This window comes from Nannospalax galili, unplaced genomic scaffold (assembly GCF_000622305.1).
Source record: "Nannospalax galili isolate Female #2095 unplaced genomic scaffold, S.galili_v1.0 scaffold149, whole genome shotgun sequence".
In the NCBI taxonomy this organism is placed as follows: domain Eukaryota; kingdom Metazoa; phylum Chordata; class Mammalia; order Rodentia; family Spalacidae; genus Nannospalax; species Nannospalax galili.
The window spans coordinates 464,900-491,111 of NW_008359763.1; the positions used below are offsets into that span (position 1 = coordinate 464,900).

The 26,212-nt window shown below is 48.3% G+C and overlaps 1 protein-coding gene across 1 annotated transcript in view; it reads left to right on the forward strand.

Annotated features, from left to right (window-relative positions):
* The first annotated feature begins 22,800 nt into the window (after positions 1 to 22,800).
* Positions 22,801 to 26,212, forward strand: part of Col6a3 (collagen type VI alpha 3 chain) — an 86,205-nt gene continuing 82,793 nt past the window's right edge. Inside the window, 1 exon segment of the mRNA XM_029558924.1 lies at positions 22,801 to 23,037. The gene's annotated coding sequence lies outside the window, so the exon portion shown is untranslated.

A 26,212-nucleotide genomic window follows, 5' to 3' on the forward strand; every position in this document is an offset into this window, starting at 1 on the left:
AATAATGAATATTTGTGTACAGCCTTTGGACACACACAAAACATGTTTTCAGTTCTCTTGGGTATATACCTAGTATGGAATTTCTGAAACATTGTAAGTCTACATTTAGTCACTGAGGAACTGCCAGGCTATTTTTTTTTATAAGTGGCTGTTCCATTTTCCATTCCAATTCCTCCATATTCTTATCAGTATTTACCACCTGAGTCGACCTCGTGGGCGAGAACTGGTACCTCACTGGGTGCCCTTCCCTGATGCCTATGGATGTGGCATACCCTCCCACATCACATCTGTGTATCTTCCTTGGGGAAGTGTCTGTTCAGATACTTTCCCCACTTCTTTTGTTTGTTAACATAACCTCATGATTTCATTGTCTTCGTGACAAAGTCAGCTTAGAACGGATCACTGGCCCTTCTCTGACCGTTTTCCAGCCTTCACAACGCTTGCAACTCTTAATAGCCTGTATCTCCTACAGCTGCACCTGGGCTTAACACACTGAAGCCTCTGCATACTCTTCTTTGTGGTTTTAGCCTTTTGGCAGAAGACAGGCTTAGGCTGCGCGCGGCAGCTCTCTGTTTCCTGTCACAGTGCCGCTTTCCCTGGACATAGGAAACCCTCACCCTTATGCTGGCTGTGTCACTGTGGGGCTGGTGCTTGGCACGTTGATTGTAAAAAGTCCAGTAGGTTTTAGGAATAGTCACCATAGTTTTGGGAGCACTATCAGCTCAGAAAGCCTTTCCCATTTCTTAAATTGGGCTTAAAAAAAAATTCAAATTGTAAGAGTTTGTGATATAGTTCTGCTACAAATGTCAGATGTATGATTTGCAAATATGTTTCCTCACTCTCCAAGGGCCTTCACTTTCTTGCAAATGCCTTTTGAAAGATGCTAGCTTTGAAATCTGGCAAAATACAATTAATCTGTTTTTTCTTTTGTTGCTTTGTGACATGTGTGTGTGTGTGTGTGTGTGTGTATGTGTGTGATATGTAAGACTCCATTGATTAAGGCTGGGCATGGTGGTACATGCCTGTAATCCCAGCACTCGGGAGGCAGAGGCAGGTGAATCTCTGTGAGTTTGAGGCCACCCTGCTCTACAAAATGAGTTCCAGACCAGCTGGGGCTACAGGGAGACCCTGTCTCAAAAACAACCTCCCCCCAAAAAGACTCCATTGATTAATCTAAGCTCATGGAGACTTAGCCTTGTGGTTTTTTTCGCCCTAAGACTTTTTTTTTTACAGTTTCAGCTTTTACACTTAGGTCTTTGCTTCATTACGAGTTAATTTTTTGTATATGATGTGAGGTAGGGATCTAGCTTTGTTTTTTCAAGTGGCTACCCAGTCGTCCCAACAGAAACAACTGAAAAAGGGCTCTTCTTTCCTTTGGGATTATTTTGGCATCATTGTTGAACATGAGTTTAAGGGTTAGCTATAAGCCAAACATGAACAAAGGGATGTATTTCTTAGGCCGTCAGATTCCTTTCATCTGTGTGTATTACAAAACAAAGTCTGTATTTCTATTACAGTATAAATCCTATATTGTTTTGATGACTGTTGCTTTGGAGTAAGTTTTGATGTTGGGAAGAGTGAGCTCCCCAGCTTTGTCCTACTTTTCCAAGGTATTTGCAGTCCCTTGAAATCTTTACGATTTTATATTTCATTTTTATTATTATTTTATGTGTATGAGTGTATTGCATGCGTGTATGTGAGTGTACCCGGAGGTCAGAGAGGGCTTTGGATTGCCCTGGAACTGGAGTTAAGGACGGTTTGTAGTCTCCATGTGGGTGCTGGGAATTGAACCTGGGTCCTCTGCAAGAGCAGTCAGTGCTCCTAACCGCTGAGCCATCGTTCCAGCCCTGAAATCTTTATGATTTTAAATCAGCTTGTCAGTTTCTCTGTACAGAAGCCAGCTCCTCCATCTTCATGTAGAGCTGAGTTTCTGATACCCTGGCCTTCTTATGCCCACAAGATAAGCTCAGGCTGAGGATGGGAAGCCTGACAGTGGAGGCAGAGGGCTGGGAGTTAGGGCAAGGTAGAGGGAGTGGTCCGAGGAGACAGATTCTAGTGTTGCCATGGAGAAAAGCTTCTTTTGGCTGAGTGCCCCCTACTGGGATGTGAGTGGATTAAAGGCACCAGTAGCCCCCAGGTCACAGGGCTGTTTCATATCCTTTGCCAAATGTTCCACTAAGGTTGGGACAAACTATTTTGGGACTAATGGGAGAAGAAAATTTTTGTTTTGAACTCCGAACTTAGACTGCCTTTAATTTACACACCTGACTTTGGATTCATAGGTGCCTGTTTTGGAGGCTTGTGATCGTAAACAACTTCCTAAACCTTATGTAGAAATTTAAAATGTTGTGACCTTGGATGTGAACTAAGGAATGGACATGGGGGTGTGACCCAGAGTCACTTAGATGATAAGGATGACTTTGGGGCCAGCAGAGATTGATTTGCTTAATGAAAGAAAAGTCGCACTATCGTTGAGTCTTCTAACAAGGACAAAACCAGTAAAAGCCTGCCACACTTTAAGGTTGAAATAAGGCAAAGAGAGGAAAACTTACTATTCTGTTCAGGAAATCTGTGGTTATGCTGTTTAGAGTCACCTGAGAAGGAGCCACAGTTGAGGGATAGTCTGGATCAGATTGACCTGTGGGCACGTCTTTAGTTTCTACCTTGACTTCCTGCCTCGACTTCCTTCAATGATGGACAATAACCTGGAATTGTAAGCCAAATAAACCCTTTCCTCTCCTAAATTGCTTTTTTAAAACTCTTTTTGATACAGGGTCTCCCTGTAGCCCTGATTGGCCTGGAACTCATACAGACCTGGCTGGCCTCAGTCTCACAGAGATCCACCTGCCTCTTCAGTGCTGGGATTAAAGGTATACACCACCACTAAATCGCTTTTTGTCAGGGTATTTTGTCACAGCGACAGTAATGGATCTGAAACAGTGGTGAAGGGCGAGAACCTTAAGACCCCCGTAAGAATATGCACAGAAAAAACCTGTGAAACCCTGGAACGTGCGGGGCCGAGGTTAAGGGGCTGACTTCTGAAGCCAGCTCTGCAGATCCTGAATTTCCCTTACCCCAGTGTCCTTACCTGTAAACTGAAGGTTTTGTGCTTGACGCTGTCTTAGAGGCTGTAAGGATCACGTCCTCCGGTTCTGTGGCTGAACTCAGCTTGGCGTGACGGAGGCTCTGACATACCCCAGACTGAAGAGTACACTGACGGTCCGTGCTGGCCTCCTTTGCTACCTGACAACATCTACTTGAACAGTGAGGACAGGAGGTTTTGGTTGACCGTGCATGCTAGAAACCGGGAATGCTCATTTTCCTCTAGTGGTTTTACAGACGTAATCTCTGCAGAGGAGAGTGTTGGGAAAGTTATGAGTGTGGAAGAATGTAAGTGTTTGGAGCTGTGGGACACTGTCCATGCTGTGATTGTCAGGTGACACCTGCAGGGCTGAGCTGCACATTTTCTTCATGTCCCTCCTTGGGAGGCTGTGCAGCCTTTGATGGTCTGGGTTCAAATCCCAGCTGCACCACTTATTGAAAGGTGGATGTGAAGTTTCCTCAGCTTCAGGTCCCTTGTCAGCAGGTGTCACAGTTGACAGTTGTGTCTCAGAGACGGTCGATTTCTGATCCTGGAACCCACCTTCCTGAGCTCACAGCTCACCCCAGGGACTCAGAGCCTGAGAAAATGAAGATGAGTCAGGGGAGTCCCTAGGGCGAAGGAGCAGTGTTACTGGGCAGTGAGTGACATCAGACCCGAATGCCAAGCCAGGAGCAACCTGAGGGGGAGCAAGCCTGATGCTGTGCTATTGATGGAGCAACTCAGAGCCGCGGGACTGGGACTGTGCAGGGCACCACCAGCCACACAAACACCTCAGAGACTGGGATGGACAGCACCTTGCAGGAGATGAGAGAGGACAGCAGGTCAGAGGGTGAACAGAACCACCTGAGCCTGGCTGGGTTGGAAGGGCCACTGCTTGTGAGTGGCAGATACTTAAACAGCAGAAGATGCCTCCAGAACCAGAGGTAGGGCAGCCAGGAAGGGCTGGTTGGTGCAACCTCACCCAGACACGGAAGCTTAAAGGTGAGGACCAGCATGGGAAGCTGAGGGTCTTCGTGCTGGTGCTGTTCACCTCTGAGCCTTCGTGCCACAGCCCCTCTGAGATGCGGGGGTGGCAACAGTATGGTTCCTGGGCTTGCCCGACAGTTAGGACCTTTAGACGCCATCACAGATGTCCACTGCTACAGGGAGTGTGGCCAGTGGGCTGAGGCCTGGTTTCCCATCACTGAAGGGAACTATATGCATAATATGTGCATACCACACACCACACATACACAGAGATACAGACACAGACACACAGACACAGACACACACACACACACACACACACACACACACACACACACACACGCATACATTATGGTACCAAGATTGACCCAGGGACTCACACTCATACTAGGCAAGTGTTCTATCACTGACTGTTTTACACAACACATCAAAATCAAGAGAGAACTTTAGCTACACTGTGGTATGTGGATTCTTTGGAAAATTATTATGAACTAGAGGGCAGGAATCATTTTGTTTGGAAAACGAATACTTTTGTTAGAAGCTTCAAAGAACCCAGTTCAGATTCGGGGCACAGATATAAAGTCAAGAGAAAGGTTTGAACCTGAGAAGCACAAAGTAGACACACTACAGGAAAGGAGAGGCAATGGCAGATGGATGGGTACCCGCGTGCTCTAGGGAGCAACCGTCCAGCTGCCTCCGAGGGCTGCGGCCCCTCTGCTGGCCTCACTGGCCTTGGTTCCTATAAGGCAATTCCCAGAAGCCAAGGCTTGGAGATGCAGTAACCCATCCATGGCCGTTGCGCACAGTCACCCTCTGAGGCTGTTCCAAAGGTGCTGTGGGATTCAAGAACATGCCAGACGTTCCTTCCCCTCCCTCCTTTGTAAGTGATCATGAAAAGAGAAAAGCCATTGTATATCAAATGATGCCTGAAAGTTATCTTTAAGTCAAAAAGTCCATTTCTCCAAATTGAAAAGTAGTACTTTGGGACCAACAAACTCGATGCTGTTGCTAGGAAACCCTTTCCCAATTTTCTACCCTTTAATCATCTTGGGAAAAAACTGAAAACAGCGTCAAAGTGGGAGCTAAGTTATTTGATTTCCATCCTGAGTTTGTTTTTCTTCCTTTTAAGAGGGGGATAACTTTCTTTTATATAATCCCCAATCCACCAAGCCTCCACCCCATCCTTCCCCAAACCATTTCCTGGTCCCAGCTCACTCTGCGGCTTTGGACTCTGCCTCTCCGGGTGGTATTGATCTGTCCTCAGCCTTCCACTTGTCCTTCTGTCCCCTAAGTGCCTTTCCCTCACAGTGGTGCCATGAAATTTGGTTAAGTAAGTCTCTAGTGTCTGTGTTTCTGAGAACTGATAAAGACCTCTTCTTGGGTTTTCATGCCTGTCTGTGAACCCAAGTCTATTCCTCCCAACCCTACTGCCAAACATGACACTTTCTGGGTTCCCTAGCTCCCGAGCTCCGTTAAAGCCTTGCTTCAGTTTTCTGGTCTTCATGTGGTGACCTTGACCTTGTGCCTCTTACCGAAGGCTGGTGTGTGTTTTGGTTGTTGTTGTTTTTTGCTAACTAAATAGTACCTTTCAACGTTTTTCTTTCTGGATAAAAGATGTAGAAATACAAGATTTAGCACTTAAACTAACCAGTTCTCTTGGCATAAAAACAAAAAAATGTACCTTAAATTTTGAAGCAGTCCAAAGAAAATATCAGGTTTTCATGTTCTAATTACAAAATTTTCTTTAAAAGATTTCAAGGGTGCTTGATAAAAATTGTGCCTGACAGTTTGCACATTTGAAATATTACCCCCCTCCCCTTTTTAGACAGGGTCTCCTGCAGCCCATAGTGAGTTCCAGCTGGCCTGAAATTCACTATGTAGCCCAGGCTGGCCTCAGTCTCACAGAGATTTGCCTGCCTCTGCTTCTTGAGTGCTGGGATTAACGGTGTGTGCCACCACGCCCTGTGTACACCCTCCCTTTTTAAAAAAACATTTCACCCTGTAGTGCCAGGTGGCCTGGAACCCTCTTTGTAGACTAAGCAGGCCTCAGTCTCATAGAGATCAACTTCCTCTGCCTCCCAGGATTAAAGGTATATTTTTCTTATCTACCTGGAAGCTCTTTTCCTGAAGCTCTCCCCAGGCCCCGACTATTTTTCTTTTCCTTGATTTCTGTCCTTTTATGGACTCCTGGCAGAACGTAGTGTGCAGGTCTTTGCCCAACAGTATTGTTAACACAAAAGCACAACTCTCACCTCAAAGGGGGGTAAGAGAAAGTTTATTCTGCAGGTAAGTATGAGTGACCATGGCCTGAGAACACAGATTCAAGTTACCCCAAATTCCATGCTCCAACATGATAAAAGTTTCATGAAGTTTTTACAGTAACAGAACAAAGGAAGCCATAAATCAAGACGCTTTTCAAATACATTGATGGAAACATTAAGTAGGTGGTTACGGCAAAAGAGACAATATAGATCTTAGGGGCTGAGGGCACTCGGCCTTTTGGTTGGTGGTCTGCTGAGTTACTGCATTAAAGGTCTTGATCCGTTAGTCACAGGATATTATCAGACAAAGAGGTAGATAAGGAATGGCTATTTGGGAGCTAAAAATAGCACGAAATAAATGGTAATTAGGCTCTGGACCTGCATCATTCTAAACTCCACAGTCACTGAAGCTCTAATCAGTTATCAGCCTTCTCAGATGATTTGGCTTCGAGATGCAGTTTTTCTGGGAACTTTCATTCATGGTATTTTTCTTCTACCTTTACATTTGATGAATAGTTGGTTGACCGTAGGATTCTTGGTAGGAAATACTTTCCAGGCATCTGGGAGCTCTGCTCTCCCCTCTCTTTGCTTCCAAGGTTGCTCTGGAGCGTGTCTGGTATATTTTCTGACCCTGATCTTTTTATAATCCCCCATATTGACCATCTTCTGTTGCTTTTACCAGATACCAGAGAAAGATCAGTTTTAAGGTAGAAAATGAAAGGTCTTAGATGCAGAGTTCAAGGGGACTCTGAGATGAACTCTTGGGGGCAACTGGGGGTAAGAAGTTCATTAGGAGAGTTATGAATGTCACAGATCGTTAGACGACAGCATGGCAGGGGCTCCGAAGTGGAACAAAGCGCACGTGGCTGAGTGGACTCTCTTCTTACAGCTAAGGGGAAAAGCCTCACAGCCTGAGCCTATAGCCAGGCTGTAGACTCCCCAGCAGGGGGCAGGAAAGAGGTGGGCAGCAGGGCGTGTGGTCTTCAATATCCCCTTTGATGCAAACTCACAGTAGGGTGCATTTACCCTGAGTGGGCTGCATGATTGTGGCTGGAGCAGCAGTCTAGTCTGGGTTTCAATACTGCAGGTTCATTTTGGCTCGTGGCTTCAGAGGCCATGGTCATTTGGCTCCATTATTTTTGACAGTGGTGGGGCAGAGCTTGGCTGTAGCATGTTGTAGAAGAAAACTGCCTACCTCATGGTCTGAGCTGAGAAAAACAGAGGGAGGGGGAGAGGGAGGGAGAGAGGGAGGGGCATAAAAGGGACACAGTAGAGTTCCCAAAGACCCCTCTCACTCTTCAACTGGGTCCCACCTCCTAAGTTTTCTTTTAACAGCTTATCAAATTATGAACCATCAGTGGATCAATCCATGGATGAAGTCAGAGCCCTTGTGATCCGGTCACCTCTTCCAAACCCCACTACTGAATGCTAGGGACTGCACTAGGGACCAAGTTTTGGAGATTTTTCAGATCCAAACCATTCAGTGCTGACTTTGTTCTTTAATGTTCTGCTAACTCTTAGCGTCTTCTTGTCAGTGTTGGGAAATGTGCTGCTGAGAATTCTCCCCGAGGGATTGTTTAACTGTTCAGTCAGAAAATCCACACCCTCTCCCCGGTTAGCTTTAACTGTCAGCTTGACACAGCCTCAAGTGACCCCAGAAGGGAGTCTCATTTGAGAGATTTCCTATGGGCATGTCTGTGGGGGATTGTCTTGATCATTAGTTGATGAAGGAGGGCCCAGCCCACTGTGGGCGGCAGCATCCCTAGGCAGGTGGGCCTGAACTGTATAAGGAAACCAGCTGGGTATGAGCCAGCTGCAAGTCAGCCCTTAATCAGCAAACTCCAGGGCCCTGCTGTGCTTCCTTGGCTGTGAAGTGAGTTCTTTGGTCAGAGGTGATGCTGTGTGGAACAGTAAGCAGACCTGCCTTGTGTTCCTGCCTGAACTCCCTCAGTGATGAACTGTGGACTATAAGTGAAATAAATGCTTTCCTCCCTAAGTGGCTATTTGTCAGTGTTTATCACCGCAACAGAGATGGAGCAGAACAGCCTCCAGCTCAGCTGTTTCCCACTCTCCTTTCTGGCATCTTCTTTCATCCTGCTTTCCTGATGCAGGGCTCCCAGGTTCTGTTTTCTGGCTGTCCCTGTTTACCTCTTTGACTCCTTGTTACACATTTTCAAAGGTTTTTCTTGTTGGTTTTCCTGACACTTCTGTTGGTTTTTAAATGTCGCCACGCTCTCTTTAATTCCTAATAGATTTCTTATTTTGCAGCTATTCTCCCTAAATAATGTCCCTTTCTTCTTTCATATAGTATCTTTGCTCTGATCTTCGTAAGTATTCACTACTACTCTGTGGAAGGCGTCCTTTCCACACTGCTTCCCCCAAAGACAAGGCACAGAGGAGAGCATCAGGGGGAGAGACACGGAGGAGAGCATCATGGGGGAGAGACACGGAGGAGAGCATCATGGGAGGCAGACACACAGGGAGAGGCTCCTGTGATTTCCAGGAGTGCTTGGAGCCACCGATGTCTGGAAGCATCAGGAAGGATTTGCCTCACATGCTCGGAGGGCCTGGAGCTCTGCAGTGTCTGGACTAAAAGAAAGTGAGAATAGGTCTGTGTTGTTTTAGGTGCCCAGTGTGTGGCACATACTGGTTGCTGCTGGGTTGCCGCTGGGAAAGGAGGGTTGGAGTCAGGGGTAGGATGGAGAACTGTGCTCCTGAGGCGATTGGACTTAATGCCCCCCTCCATTGCCCCATCAGTTTAGGGTCTGCCCTCCTCCATCTGTGCCTGCCGTTCCTGGGCCCCGAGCTTCTCTGGTTTAACCGATCTTGAAATTAGCAGGGGTGCAGATTTAAGGTCCCGTGTTCCCCTCACAGAACCCTCCAACAAACCCTTGGGCTTTCAGCTCATTCTGGAAGCAAAGAGAACCGGATCTCCTGTTCCTGAGAGACCTGTGCCATATCTCTGTGAACGCGCTTTCTAGTTTTCAGGTTCCTCAAGAGCCTGGCTTTGGGACTGCTGAATTCTCCCAGTTGGAAGCGGGGGTGCCCTCCCCTGGCATCCCCTAAATTGGTGCTGTCCTTTCTGGGGGCCTCTGGGAGTAAGGCTGGCATAGATCCCCAGGGATTCTCTACAGATTCCTCCAAGCATCACCTCCTCCCCCCCCCCTCAAACTCACACAGTGCCCCTCAGGGCACATTTGTTGTCTGGAGGAAAGAATGGAGAGGACTCTGAAGCTAAAATGAGTGACATCTGACTTCAAACCTAAAGAAAATCAGTGCGGAAATTACTAAAGAAAGAACCCACTGTCCTTTACAATGGAAATTTACATTTCAAACTGAAAAGAGAAAAGGGTCAAATTGGATATAATTATAAAACCAAACATCTCTTTGCTAAAAACTTCCAATTCCGGGCGTGGTGGCGCACGCCTTTAATCTGAGCACTCGGGAGGCAGATGCAGGTGAATCTCTGTGAGTTCAAGGCCAGCCTGCTCTACATAGTGAGTTCCAGGACAGCTGGGGCTACAGGGAGACCCTGTCTCAAAAGACCAAAAAAAACCCCAAAAAACAAAAATCAAACAAACAAACAAAAAAAACAAAACAACTTTCAATTTAATCAGCTACAGAAAATTCCATGGCTACAGTTTGTGACAGCCTTAAAATTAATCAGCTGGATCTGGTTTATAGCTCACAAATTCTAGGAAGAATGCTATATTTTTAACCTGGCAGGGCAGTCTTACACTGATTTTCCTAGAGCCAACTCGGTGCTGACTGTTAGAAAATGTTAGATCTGGATTGACCAGGGCAATGTGAAAATGATGAGACCAGCCTCAGGAGTAGATGGCTCTTTATATTAAAAAATATTTTATTTTTATTTTATGTGTATGGGCATATTGCCTGCATGTATGTAAGTGCACCCATGTCCTGCAGTGCCCACAGAGGACAGAATAGAGCATTGGATCCCCTGGAACTGGAATTATGTATGGTTGTTACCATAGCTACCATGTGGGTGCTGGGAATTGAACCCGGGTCCTCTGCAAGAACAGCCAGTGCTCTTAACCTCTGAGCCATCTCTCAAGTCCCAGATTGTTCTTTATTAATAATAACAAGGAAAGACTACAGTTTCTCAGCGAGACTGAAACCGAGGCCCTGATGTTCAGTAGCTCTTAGTCTTTATAGGGTTTCGGAGGAAAGACCAGGTATTTTTCTGCAGGGTTTGGGACAATGAGTACTGGCCTATGTTTTCCCAGACAGTAGGGTCACAGGGTTAGGGGCTGGGTTTCACACAGTTTCTGGGCCATGGGTTTCCCAGCTTAGCTGGGGCTTTTCAAGCTGAGACATTTAAAGACATTTATCCTTCAATGCCACACCACTTCTACTTGATCCAATCTCTTCCTCCCCTAAAGGAGGAGTTAAGGTGTCCTCCCCAAGTTCCTAATTCGAGATAAATATGTAAGCCCTCAGTAATTTTTTTGGAAAAAAATTGGTATTAGACCAGGCTTCCCACATGCTTAAAGTCAGAGATCCACTGTCAGACTCGCTTGTGGCTGGGGTATGCAGTGCCCTCCAAATAGGCTCGTTTGAAATGGGACCTGGGTCCCAAGAAGAGGCAAAAAGTTTTCCTTCTGCAGAAAGATGTGGCGCTGCTCCAAATCCAGCAAGCACACCTTAAGATGGCCTGTGTCTTTATACCTAAATCGAAAGAGAGCTTGGCTGTCCCTCGTTAGTGGAGGCTTAGCTGTAGAGCCTTAACCCCATTGGCTAATTTAAAGGGAAAGGGGCATTCTAATAAGAATCTTTAAAGTTTAGGGATGTGGGGTTTTAGCCCACAGCCAGAGTCATAAAAGTAAGTGTGTGTGTGTGTGTGGGGGGGTGGCGAGGGGGGATGTGGATGAGAAAACAAACTATAATGCTATAAATTACAAGTGCTAAGAAACAGGCTGTATAACAAGGGTCCTGAGAAGAAAGACAGACGCTAGTTAAAATGTTTTTAACAGGCAGGATTTTATCTCTTACATTTATTTTTTACACATTGGAACAAAGCCTGGTACAGGTGATAAGCCATAGGAAGCTATTGGGAGCAGGGTGAAACTGAACACACACACACACACACACACACACACACACACACACACACTCTTTAACCTTCCACAAATAGGAGTTCAGCCTTAGAGAAGCCACAGGTTCCCTATGGGAAGAGCAAACTGGAAATAAAGAAAATGCAGATTGCTGTTAACTCTTGAAGCCTCTTAATTTACCTTGTAAAGGTGAAGCTTTCGTGGAAAGGAAAGAGTAGATTTCATTTGTATTTCTCACAGGTTCTTGTATGGCCGACTCCCTCCCCCATGAGAAAGCTGTTCCGAGGTGAGGCTGTGGAAAGAGAGTGGACCGCTTCACCTGTGGATTAACCCATTGATGTTTTTTTAATTTAACAGACTATTGGGAGATGGTGGGACTTTGGAAGGAGACGCCAAAGGGGAATGCCCTGCAGAGACACACCTTGACCCTGGCCCCTTCCTGTAGCTCCTGCTTCGCTTCCTGGCTTTCATGAGGTGAGCAGGTCTGTCCACAATGCCCTTCAGCCACAATACGGCAACAGTGCAGTCAGCTGGCCACAGCCTGACACTGCGGCCCAGGTAGGCCCCTCCTCCTTCAAGTTACTTTTCATAGATACCTTGTTAGGAGTCTGACTAAGACAGTCTCCAGGTCCTCACCCCGTGTCTTCTGGGTCGGTGCTGTGGGGACGGAGCTGACATCTAGTTTACTTTTCAGGCTGTCACATCAATGACAAAAGCTTTTGTTCAGTCCATTTGGATTAGAAGAATATTTTAAGAGAAATCAGGATGGGGAACGTTTGTAGAAGGAATCACAGAGTCACAGTGGGAGTTATTGTGATGGTCTGACTGAGCAGCCCAGGATATGTTTTGTAACTTGTCCTCTTTGAAGCATTTTTACTAGTGCATCGTGCAGGACGTATTTGCCTTGAATTACTGTAGAAAATGGACACTTTTTTGGCTGCTGTGACTAAAGGCAGATTTCAGATGGAAGGGTAGGGCTAAACTCTGGGGCAGGCCTGTCACTAGACGGTCTGAAGTCTCTCCATCTCCCCTCCCTGCCTTTTCTTCTCTGACTGGCTTCCTCCAGAAGGCAGAGAACATGGCAGCCTCAAGGTTTGCGTCAGATGGGGCCTGAGGCTGGCTATATGCACAAGATAGAAACAGAAGAAGGGCTGTGATTGGACCACCATGCTGTATCCATCCTGGATCACTCAGTGGAGGTCGGACCACCGTGTAATATCCATCCTGGATCACTCAGTGGAGGTCGGACCGCTGTGTAGTATCCATCCTGGATCACTCAGTGGAGGTCGGACCACCATGTAGTATCCATCCTGGATCACTCAGTGGATGTCGGACCGCCGTGTAGTATCCATCCTGGATCACTCAGTGGAGGTCGGACAACCACGTAATATCCATCCTGGATCACTCAGTGGAGGTCGGACCACCATGTAGTATCCATCCTGGATCACTCAGTGGAGGTCGGACCACCGTGTAGTATCCATCCTGGATCACTCAGTGGAGGTCAGACCGCCGTGTAGTATCCATCCTGGATCACTCAGTGGAGGTCGGACCACCGTGTAGTATCCATCCTGGATCACTCAGTGGAGGTCGGACCACTGTGTAGTATCCATCCTGGATCACTCAGTGGAGCTTGGACCACCATGTAGTATCCATCCTGGATCACTCAGTGGAGGCTGAACCACTGTGTAGTATCCATCCTGGATCACTCAGTGGAGGTGGTCCTGGGAGAGTCTACAGGAAGATGGCAGTCTCTTCAAAACCTTTGATTAAAAGTAGATGTAGGGGATGAGCTGGGTGAGGCACAGCACAGACCCAACAGATACTGTTGATACCTTATCCATGTCTTCCTCACACCTGCCCTGTTAAAATGACAAAACCAAAGACCAGCAAAGTAGCTCGAGGCTGGACATCTGGGATTCACTCACGATCTTCTGGCTCCAAAGGGTCCTGGCAGCTCCACCTCTGACTCTGCCGTCCACGGCACACTCAGCTCATCTCACAGACCCAGGCCAGCTCCATTCCACACCTGCTACTGTCCTTGGGGGTCATCCCATAGTCCCGGCATCTCCAAAAAGCTGGGGTCTTCACTGAAACTGAAGCTGCACCTTTACCAATGGCCTCTCCTGGCCTCTCGGGGTACAACACCTCATATTCTCTCCATGACCCCTTCAATCCTGGTGTCTTCGCTGCAACTGAAGCTGCATTTTCACCTATGTTCCTGGCCTCTCAGAGTGCCAAGCCTCAGCTGCTCTCTGTGACCCCTTCACGCTTTCAACACCAGAACCGTGCAGGGGACTCTTACACATTACCAAGTCCTGCTTCCAGCTTGAGATGGAGGCTTGGGTCCCCTCTCTGTGTGCTGAATCTACTTCCAGAAGATTTCACCACAGTGATGCTGGTCTCTTGTTATTTACAGCTGATTTTTCAGCCCCAGCTAACCAGCATCAACTGTCCCAGTAAAGCAAAGGTTTTGCTTCATGTTCTGGTCTCTTTTTAATCACAGCTGATTCTTCAGCCCCAGCTGACTAGAACCCACAGATTCTCATTCACAAGCAGCCCGAACAGCCCTGATAGTCTCTGTTTCCCTTTGAAGCTTCACAAGCCAGGCCTTCATCCTCCACAACTCTTTCAGCAGAACTGTTCCAAGTTCCACAGCAAAAAACTCTAAGCACTCAATAGTTTTTCCAGCCCAAAGTTCCAAATACTTCCACAATCCTCTAATGTCAGGTCTGTCACAGCAGTACCCCACTCTCTGGTAATAATTCTATTCTGGTTTGTTTCTCCATTGCTGTGACAAAATACTCTGACCAATACCAACTTGAAGAGGAAAGGGTTTATTCAGCTTACATCTCCCGGGTCACAGTTCATCAGGGAGCCCAAGGTAGGAACTCAGGGCAGGAACATGGAGGCAGGAGCTGGAGCACAGGCCATGAAGGAACGCTGCTTACTGGCTTGTTCCCCTGGCCCCTGCTCAGCCTTTTTTCTTATACCACACAGGCCCACCTGCCCAGGGCGGCACCACCCACAGTGGGCTCGGCCCTCCCACATCACTCATCAAGAAGATGCCCCTCAGACATGGCCACAGGCCAGGCCAGTGGAGGCAATTCTCCGACTGAGGCCCCCTCAACCCCAGTGTGTTAAGTTGACAGTAAAGCGTTCAGCACAGCATCGCTTTGGAAAGTTGGAAACAGGAGTCTGCTCTGAGACTGAGTGGAGGAAGGCACTGCATGGGCAAGGGAGTGAAGATCGGGACCCTCCAGCTTCTGCCTGGGTGCTGGAAGTTGGGATGTGTAGTCGGGATGTTTCATCACCCATCGTGGCTGGCTTCTGCCTTCTCCTTGAAGCCAGAGAAATGGGTGGAACCCTGAGCCGGCTCCCACAGCCCGCTACTGTCACTTAACATAAAAAAGACTGGAATCTTGCCATGGGCTTTTCTAAGACTGTGTGTCTGTGTGTGAGCAGAGCCTAAGATGGTGAGTGTCTTGTACAAGTGATTGCTGAGGGAGAGTGCCTAGGAGGCCTCACAAGGGTGGTTGAGAAGGGTGAAGGCAGGACAAGAAGCCAGGGTGTAGCTGAGGGGACCCCATGGAAGGGTCCAGAGTGTGGGCTGAGGAGATCCTAGATGAGCCAGGGTATTCCTGAGGGATCCCATGGGGGCCCAGAGTATGGGTTCATGGGTCCCATGAAAGTCCAGGCTTGTGGGTTGAGGGATCCTATGGGAGTCTGGAGTGTGAGTCCTGGATGGAGGTTGTCTGGCCTGAGGCAATGACTTGGAGTATTGTGCCCCACAGCAGCTGGTCTTGAATGTGGGTCATCCCAAGGGAGCTCACTTAGCCATGAATTAGTCACCTGTGGTTGTGGCTGTGTAACAAGTCACAACACACTAAGCAGCTTATAGCAACATGTGTTGCTATCCTGGTCAGGAGTTTGGATGTGGTTTGGCTGGGTCCCCCACCTGCCACTTGAGCTCAGAAGGTTGACAACTAGAGGCTGACTGGGTCATGCCTTTGTGGAGGTTAGGGTCTTTTTCACGGCTCCTGTGGTGGTTGTCAGGATTCTGTTTGTGGTGGTTGGAGGATTGATGTCCTGCTTCCTTGGCTGTTGGTCTGGGGCTTCTTGAAGCTCCTGGAGACACCTGAGTTTGACTTGCTGTGTTGTCCTCTCATGGAGCAGCAGCTGACCTTGTCAAGGCCAGCCTTAGTCCACTGGGTTGTTAAAACACCATAGGCTCAGTGGCTTCCAGCAGCAGAACTTATCTTCACCTCCACAGCTCTGCAGGATAAGATCAGGGCACCAGCAGACTTGGTATTTGATGAGGGCTGTTTCCTGGTCCATAGACAGAGCCACCTCACTGTATTCTCACATGGTGGAAGGACTGAGGGGGTCTCTTTCTGGTCTTTGAAATAGGGCCACTAATCCCATTCATGAGGGCTTCATGTTATCGCCTAATCACCCCCTCCCCCATGGCCTTATTGGCTGGGGAGTTAGGGTTTTATTGTGTGAATTTTGCAAGGACACAGACATTCAGACCAGAGGCACCACAGAGAGACTCCTGTCAGGCTACTGAGACAGTGCCCTATGAAATGGGAGGTGATGGCTGGATTGACTCCCACCCCCCCCCGGGTATAGGGCAGCCCAGTCAAAGGAGAGACATCCATCATCCTTGTCACATGCTGTTGGCACCACCAAAACTCAGGTCCTACCTGCAATCAGGGGAAGGACTAGCCAAGGGCTCCCCTCATTGGGGATCTTCCTAGCCCTGTGCTTATCACACTCCTTGTGTCCCCAGAGGGGACAGCTCCTGGCATCTGTAGACAGCAGCCCTGGAAAGAGCGTGTGTGTGAACCACTGTCTACTGCCTTTCCTTTGCAGGGGACTAGAGGGGACACCTACAGTATCTTCTACATAGTGCTGGCTCCTCCCACATCCCCCCACATCCCTCCCAGTACCCCACCAGCTCCTCCCAGTCCCCCACTTCCTCTCAATTTCTTGTCTTCTTTGAATATTATCGTTACATCTACATACACAGCTGGCAAGAATGGGGAAAATTAGCAGGGCCTCAGGCCCACCTTCTTTTGGGGGTGGGGTGGTTTGCATGGTTATGACATCCGGGAGGGGGCGACTTAGAAAGTTCCACGGCCCATTTTCTACATTTCGGCTAAGCTTTGAGATCTGTACCGCCAGCGCTGCTTGGCCTGCACCTTCTCCCCCGTGGTTAACGGCCCCTTCCTCATGTCCCCAAATGGCGAGTGCTCCTCCTCTTTTTCCCAGTGCGCTCAGTGTCTCTCATCGTCTCTCAGCGTCTCTCGTCATCTCTCAGAATCTCTCAGTGTCAGCCCACCCCCATTCAGTTCTAGTTTTTTGGAGGATGCTAGATCCCTTCCTCTGGCTCTCACAATCTTTCCACCAATCTTCTGCAAGGGTCCCTGAGCCTTGGAGGGGGGGTGACAGATGAAGGGGTGACGAGATATTGACCTCTTGGGCTTCCCCATCGTTTGTCTTCAAGACATGGCCACTGATCCATCTCAGTGGCCCATTTTCTACATTTTGGCTAAGCTTTGAGATCCATGCCACCAACGGCCACTAGGTCTGCATGCTTTTTCCCGTTTGGTTCGTGGCTCCTTCCCTGTGTGGTTCATGGCTCCTTCCCTGTGTCCAGGCCCACTTTCTAAATAGCATAGCAACAACAGGGCATCTGAGGGGGATCTAACCCCCATCCAGTCTCTGAGCGCAAGGGTCCTGGGAGATGGTCCTGCTAACTCTCTAGCTTGTCTGGTTCAGAGAAGGCAGTAGAAAGAGTACCAAGCCTAGGCTAACCCAATAGATGAGGAGGAAGGGCATTGAGAGGGATCTGCGATTTATGAGGTCCTGCCAATGGCTAGCCCACACCCAAGACTTGATCCTCAGGTCAAAGCTGATCCTTCAGATGGTTTCTTCATGGGATCAGGTGGCAGAGTGGTCTAAAATTTTTAATAAGACTCCCCAAAACTGGGGGTTATGTGGGAAAGGCACAGGAACACACAGTCTTGTAGCTAGCACAAGAGAGATTTGCTACAAGCTGTTGCCAGGTTCCAGAAGGCTCTGGAATCACAGGAGGGGTAGGAAGGGGTCTAGAGCATGGTAACTGTTAGGCATTGAAGAGTGTAACTCCTTATTAGGCACAGCTACCTACCTTTTAAACTTTTCTTTGAGAATTTCATATATGAGTATTAATTATTTTCATCCCTCCCAGTCCCCCACTTCCTCTCAATTTTGTGTCTTCTTTGAATATTATCGTTACATCTACATACATGGGCATAATGCACTGAGTCCATTTAGTGGTGCTGGTGTGTACCTGTGTTGGGGGCTGCCCATTTGGGATCAGATGACCTCTCAGGGAGCAAGTCCTTGGAGAAAACTGATTCTCCCTCCTTCAGCATCCATTGATCTTTAACTCTGGTTACTCATGTCTTATCAGCATTGCCAATTAAGCAACGATAATTTCTAATACGGAGGAGATAGTTATTTTGAAAATAACACAGTTGTATTTTGTCCTTGAAAAAGGGAGCCATGCATGGTGGAATCATGTGTAAAGCAGGGGTTTAGTTAGCCTCAGGGATCGTGTGCAAAGTGCTGGTTCATTTAACCTCAGGGATCATGCACAAAGTGGTGGTTCAGCCTCAGGGATCTGAGCTGATTGGAGCACAAGGTCGTCATTACAAGTTGTCTATTTGCAGGTGGAAACCAGCCATGGGGAAATTGTTCTCCCTAGTCTTGGTCTTGTCCTGTGACCAAGGGAAAGGCAGGAAGCATCTTGTTGCTTTTGTGGGGCTGGAATCCCTGCTTGCAGGGTGGCACGAGGACTTGGGCGGGAGAGCCAGGGCCTCTTAGGGAATGCTGTCTTGGCACAGATCACGTGGGGGGTGTGGTTCCATACCCTGAGCTCTGTGGGATTTCTTCTTTGCTCGAGGGAGGTAGGCAGGGAAACTCCCAAGCCAGGTCTCTGTTAGCCACTCCACATTTGGGAAGCAAGCCCTCTGGAGCAGAGCAGGGCTGTCGCTGAACGGAGGAGCAGACATTCCTATCGAGGTGTACTTTCTTCTTCCCTAAGCTGGAAGGGCTGCTTTGCATTTTCTGTCTTTTCTGTGGGCCATGTGATGGCTGAGTGGTAAGCAATGTGGGGTATCAAAGTTGACGCTTTGATCTGAGCTCTGTTGCTAATTCAGGGGACCATGACAATGTCACTGTGGTGGTTTGAGTGAAAATGTCCCCCATAAGCGCCAAGTATTTGGACATTTTGTCCCCAGATGATGGTGCTGTTTTGGGAGGTCTTAGAAGGTGTGGCTATCCTGGAGGAAGCACGTCACTGGGGGCGGGCTTACAGAGTTCTTAAGCCTTGCCAGATCTCTAGTGGCTCTCTGGCTTCCTGTGCCTTCGTGATGATGTGAGAGCTTAGCTTCTGCTGCTCCTGCTCCAGCCACCTCTGGCACCATGCCTCCCTGCCATGATGGACTGTAATTCCCCTGGAACCATAAGCTCAAATAAACTCTTCCTTCTATAAATTGCTTGGGTCAGTGTTTCTATCACAGCAACAGAAAAGTAACTAATACACTTACCCTCTTGGAATATGGCCTGTTGTATTTGTAAACTGGGACCATAATTTCCCATACCCAAAACCAGCATGGGGGAGGAAATGGAGAAATGGCTCTGGTTAAGAGTGTGTACTGTGCTTACAGAGGACTGAGTTTGGTTCCCAGTGTCCACATCGTGTCACTCACAACCACCTGCAAGGCCAGTGTCAGGGTTTCTGAAGCCTCTGACCAGTGTGGGCACCAGTACCTGTGGAAAAGCCAGGTATAGACAAGTGTGTGAACTCCAGCACTGTGGAGGGCAGAAACAGGATTGTTGGGGCTTGCTGGCTGCCAGCCCAGCTCCAAGTTCAGTGAGAGATCCTGTCTCAAGGGAATAGACAGTGACTGAGCAGGAAACTCAGTGTCCTCTTCTGGCACACAGCAACCACACACACACAGACACCACACACACACAGACACCACACACACACAGACACCACACACACACAGACACCACACACACACAGACACCACACACACACAGACACCACACACACACAGACACCACACACACACAGACACCACACACACACAGACACCACACACACACAGACACCACACACACACAGACACCACACACACACAGACACCACACACACACAGACACCACACACACACAGACACCACACACACACAGACACCACACACACACAGACACCACACACACACAGACACCACACACACACAGACACCACACACACACAGACACCACACACACACAGACACCACACACACACAGACACAACACACACACACACACAAAGGTGTACACACACATGCACATATACCACAGTCACATATACATACATATACCACACACACACACACACATATATATATATACATGCATACTCACCATGCACACATGGGTGTACATATACATGAATATTCACCACACACTTACACACACACATTTGCCACACACATATACCACAAGCACATACACATACAGCAGGCATATACATGTGTACACATACACACAGGTGTACACATACATGCATATATACCACACATACATATACACATGCACATGTACCATACACCTATACACACATGCACATGCACCACACACACATGGGTGTACACATGCATGGGTATTCACCACATACATAGACACATGCACATACACCATACACACATACACACCACACACAGAGGCACACACATCCACACATGCACATGAACACCTCTCCGTGAAACCAGAACATACTATTTGAGAGTTTGGTTTGGATGGGGGGGGGTGTCTTGCGATGTGGAGATGGCACAAGAGCTCATATGTAGATCATGTTAAAGTGCTTCCAATGGTACAAAACTCTATAGAAACTCAAGTTCTTACTCTAGAGTTTTCCTGAGTCTGAGCCAGATAACCACCCCCACTTCCCAGTGTGTGTCCCAGAAGACCAAGTCGCAACCAGAATCATGTATAGAACTCTCCGTTCCTTGCCTTTCCTCTGGCAAACAGCTCTGGTTAGGACAAGCCAAGGAGACATGTTAATCGCTGGTTTTGATATTTGAAAGGGGAGATTATTAAGAGAGGTCTCAGTTCAAAAACTTCAAGAAGAAACAGGAGGGTGTGGTGAGGGTGGAGGGGGAAACTGCATTTCCTGTTTTCCTTTCAGATGATGGTGGGAAACCATGGATACCTGTGAAGAAAGACAAAATTCATTCTTCTTCCTGCAGGCCTGGCCCAAGGTGGCGGCGGGGCGGGGTGGTGGTGGTGGTGGTGGTGGTGGTGGTGGTCAGTTTTTAAAAAGCTATGGATGAGGAGTTTTGAAATGTTTTTTATTCTTTGAGAATTTCTTTGATTACACTCACTTCTCTCCCAACTGCTCCCAGATCCACTCCTCTCACATTTTTTATTTTTTGAATAATTTATTTTACAGAATCTGGGGTTTGCTGGTGTCTGTGTAATGAGAAAAGGCATTGGGCACCAACTGGCACCCAGCCAATTCCATATGCATTATTCAGTTAGAGGAACTCCGAGGCCCTTCCCAACGACTCTCAGCAGACCCCTATTTACAGAGGAATCAACTAAAACCTGCAGTGGCTTGCCAAAAGATGCCTCGCCAGTAAGTGACAACCTGGACAAGTGCCAGCCTCTTCTGACTCTGTCGTAAGCGCTAACAAGGGGCCGCTGGGAGGCCAGCCCCCAAATATCTATAGAACCAACACGAGACCGTCAGAAATGGTGTGGAACTTCCATGAGAAGTCTTGGTGGGAAATGGAGACCCCCCCCCGCCCACATGTCTGGATTTTCATACTGTCCAGGGGTCATTTGGCAAGGTTTGCAGCCTGTCCCTTCAGAGTGCTGAGAAGTCTATCAAGTTCTGTTGCAGAGCATGGCCAGAAGAGCCTCATGGGGGAAGAAGGAAGCTACTTGCCTGAGAAGGCGGAGTGTGAAGTGGGGGACTCCCTACCCCTAGGACATTTTCCTTATCCCATTGCTTTTGGCATGGTAGGCATGGTGGCTAGATCTGGGCTTTGAAGTCACAAGTTCAAACCCCAGCACTGGCAATTGCTAATCTTTGACCCATCATTTAAACTCTTAAACCTTAGTTATCTAATTTGCAAATGTATTGATATATGCAAATCCCCTGTGAGGAGTATCACATAGCTCAGTGCTTGACCAAGTCATTTGAGGCCATTGTCATCATCCCCCAAGCTGTTCTAGATCATCCAGATCCCGATCTTGTGTGTGCATGTACCTACTTCTCTGTGTGCACAGGCACAATAATGCTTGTGCACATGTGTGCACCTGGGTGTTGTGCATCAGGAGCTATCCATCTGGTGTTTTTAAACATATTTATTTATTCTATTTTTTTGTGTATGAGTGTTTGGCCCTGCATGTATGTATATGCACTATGTGTGCCTGGTGCCTGCAGAGGCCAGAAGAGGGCGTTGAATTCCCTGGGACTGGAGTTGTAGATGATTGTGAGTCACCATGTGGGTGCTGGGAATGGAACCCAGGTCCTCTGCAAGAGCAGCCATTGCTCTTAATCGCTGAGCCCTCTCTCCAGTCCCTCCATCTTGTTTCTTGAGACAGAGTTAGTCTCTCATTTTACCTGGGTTGCTCATCTAGCTGGACTGTCTGGCCAGCGAGACCCAGAGATCTGCCTGTCCCTGCCTCTTCAGTGCTGGAACTACAAGCAAGTGCCACTACACTCAGCTTTTAAAAGTTTTTAAAGATTTATTTATTGTTATGTGTGTGGGTGTTTTGTCTGCTTGTATATTAGTGCACCTAATATACAAGGCCAGAAGAGGACATTGGATCCTCTGGAGCTGGAGTTATGGATGGTTGTTAGTTGCCATGTGGGTGCTGGGAACGGAACCCAGGTTCTCTGCAAGAACAGCCAGGGCTCTCACCCACTGAGCCCTCTTCTGGCTCTTGCACTTGGCCTTTTTGCACGTGTTCTGGGGTTGGTCTGAGTGCTTGGGTGGGAAGCACTTTCGTGCTGAGAATCCCCCAGCCCTCCAGGTGCCATCCTCTATTGCACTCAGTAACCAGTAACTGAAAATTATAATTCCTTCTAGCTCACGGCCAGTTCTTTCTTTTGAGCTGGAGTTTGCAGGAGTCCAGCTAAGTGCTTGTAGGGTAAAGGCAGCATTCAGAGGTGACATCAGCTTGCAGAGCAGGCCAGAAGCAACAGAGCCTGGGGTCTGGTTTTCATTTACAGTTTGGGTCCATCCTACAGTGGGGAGGGGAAAAAGGGGGTCCGGAGGAAGGGAGGAGGAGAAGGAGGAGGAGAGGGCGGAGGAAGACGGAGAAGGAGAGGGGGAGGAGGAAGCCCTGACTGTAACCCTGGACCCTGTCCAGTTTGGAGCTCAGTCTTCCACCAAAGGCTGCTCAGTTCTTCGGGCTCCAGCCTCCTGCAAGAGGAGCTTGCTTCCTCTGTTCCCAGAGTCTCCTTTCTTTGGTGGAGAAAGGTTGCAGGAAGAGGAGACACAGTAAGAAAAATATGCGTCCTGGTGAAGTGTAATTGAATCTAGAAGCCCACGGACACAAGTCGCCACGTTTGCTCAGGGTAAGTGTGATTTCCTGTTTCCTCAGACTGTGGGCATGAAGGAAACGCTTTAAATGGAGGTGAGGGTTAGTGGCTCTTAGGATCATTCTGTCAGTTTTCTGTGCATATTTTAGGTGCCTGGAAGATTCTGTTGATGTGTCTTTCCTTTGTGGCAACTGGGTTTCGTTAACCTGGTGATGGTCATAGGTTGCCTAATCGTAGAATAGACTTCATGTGTTTGGGTCTGCCGCATCTGCTGGGAGTGCCCCGTGGGTCTCTGACTATGCCCTGCACATCCCTGACTGGACTGTGGGACTGTGATGTTTTTTGCCTGGTGGTTTATTGGAAGTGACCCTCCTCCCCAGCCCAGCTGGAATCTGCTTTGTTTGCAGAATGTCCCGATGAAGCTCAGGGCTACCTGCCTAGTCACCCTGGGCTCTCCCTGTGGTCTCTCTCAGTTCTCCAAGGGATACTGGGTGGGCTACACTCTGCAGAAGTTCCGCCGTGGGCAACCCCTGGATGGAGGGTGCTGCCTCCTGAGGATGGGGAGACGCTGGTGCCCAGTACCCAGCCGAAACCATCAGAGCTCTATCTTTTCAGGAATCTGAAGTTACTGCTGGAGGCTCTGTCCTTTGGGGTGCTTAAGGGAGCTTCAGCCTAGAGGAGGAACAACGTGATGCTGGGGCAGCTTGCCTAGTGGATAAGGGCAGGGCTCAGGGCTTGGCTGTCCTGGGCTGTCCAGATGGGAGGCCCATGCCAAGCTGGGAGGCCCGAGGGCTACTCCTTGGCCATGAGGATGCTGGGTGGGGTTCGGATCCTTTCTTCCTGAGGGTGGAAATTGTCCACCAATAGCCACCAGCCTATTTAGGGACCTATTTCAAGCTACTATGGGATCAAGGCATGGGTGGGGTTGTGGGGAAAGGTTCTTTGGAGTATTGGAGTTAAAGAAAAATAAGTTTTACAGCAAGACCAGGCAAACTTAGGACCCCAAGAACAAGCTGCTTTCAGCATTTGGGGGCAGGGTTCCCACGCCCCACAGGAAGGCAGAGATGTTGCCCCCAAGGACCATTTCTCCCTACCCATAGCTGATTCCAGATGAGCGCCCCAGAGTCAACAGGGCACTCCCAGGACCTATGGATGGCTCCCAACTTCTCAGGAGGACATATTCTGAATACTACAAAAAGTTAAAATGTAGAAATGACTTTGAAATCAAAATTATATTGTTCTTAACAAAACAATGTAGAAACTAACTGGTTGGTGTGGCTGACATCGTTGGGAGATTTGATTTCTCTGTTGGGCTAAAGACCATATATATTCTTGCCTGGAGCCCCTAGTGCAGGCATTCCTTGGCTTTTAAAGGTGAGGAGTGGGAGGTTCCGAGGTGTTGAACTCAGAATGAGAGGCCAGCCTCCTGCAGTACCCTTTTCCCATGGGGCTGATGAACCAGAAGTGAGGGATCCTGGATGAATTTGCACCTTAGTGTGGGATTCTCTGTCAGATCTGTCTCCACAGAAGAGACTTTCCTCCTGCTACAATCTACTCAAAGCAGGAGGGCAGAGGCTTAGACTTCACAAGGCTGCACAGCTCTCAGAGAAAGAAGCGGGGCCCATAGCAGGGAGGAGGGCATGGCTCTGTGGCTGGAATTCCAGGCTGTGGTTGTCCTACATCCAGACCACCTCAAGGGTGTGGAGGACCCACAGTGATAGGGGCCGTATTTGCTACATTCTGATGTGAGCTTGTTGCTGAGGGTGAGGGCATGGGGATGGAGATTTCCTTTTAGATACAGGAGTAATGATGGTCCCATGCCTGGACATCTTTGTTTAGGCAAAGGCATGCCACTCATGGCATTAAGAAGCCATCAAGCAGATATTAGGTGGACATGGGCAGGATGCTGTCGGTTGGGTGACATAGCTCTCCTGGATTTTTCCAGTCTGGGAGCTAGAGGGTGTGGTCACAGCACCTTTCTGGGAGGTGGTTGGGGGAGCCCCCAGAATGACATCCCTTGACCCAAAGTAACTTACTTGGGAGATGTGTGCCCTACCCCAGTGTGGTAGAGACTCTCGGATATTCAAGCCTGGGGTCTTGGTGTTGTGTCTGAGGGGAGATAGGCAGGGCTCAGAACAAGAATCATCCTACTGATAGTTTTCACTTTATTTTATCATAGCTCACTGATTTATCTTTAGTGAGTTTTATGATTTCTTACACTAGAATGTAATATATCACTGACGGGGAAATAGGAGAAATTCCTCGATTCAACCAGTTATCAACTGGGGCTGTGTATGCTGATCTTAATTTTGGGTGTGGAGCCTGCAGACTCCAATGCCTAAGGCCATAGTTTCCTCTGGAGCCCATTTGTAGAGGACATTTACCTCCCCAGCTCTACTTGCTTCCTTGCTTCCTCCTGGTGGTTCGGTGGAGAGAGAGACAGAGAGAGAGAGGGGGGGGGAGAGAGAGAGAGGAGAGAGAGAGAAAGAGAGGAGAGAGAGTTTCAGTCTGTGTCTCCACCCACTTTTATGTGAAATTCCACATTTAGGATTTAAAATTCATCAGGAAGTCACAAATTCTGTTGCATGAGATTTCTTGTAGGCATGTTAACAACTAGCAAAAAAAATATTTTTCCTCTGAAAGTTACTGTCACTGCTCTGTGGATGACGCTAAGCACTCGCTATTGCTTGGGTCAGGTGGCAGGTGGTGTCCAGGTCCGAATAGGCCACTGAACATACCAAGGAAGCTTTTCCACACCGACCCATGGGAGCCAACTTCACAGCGTGTCCCAACCATGGCAGGCAGGCAGTAAAAACACCACCGCTGCATAGATAGTCGATGGTTGGAGGAGTGACCTAACATTTAAAAATCCCATTAGGAGCTCTAGCTTAGGAAATCAAACCTCAAAATGCTGTTTTATTATTTATTCTCTCTCTCTCTCTCTCTCTCTCTCTCTCTCTCTCTCTCTCCCTCGTAGGTGCCCACAGAAGCCAGAGGTATCAGATCCCCCTGGAGCTACTGGATGTGGGTGCTGGGAACTGAACTCAGGCCTATGTAGTAGTTGAGGCGTCTCTGGCCCCCACCTCAGGTTTTGAAGTCTGCTGCTAAACTTGATGAGGGTGGTTCACTGCATTCTCCCACTTCTAAATAAAGTTTGTGTTCATAGCCAAAATCGCCTGCTCTTTAAATCAAAGTCATTGCCTGCTGTAAC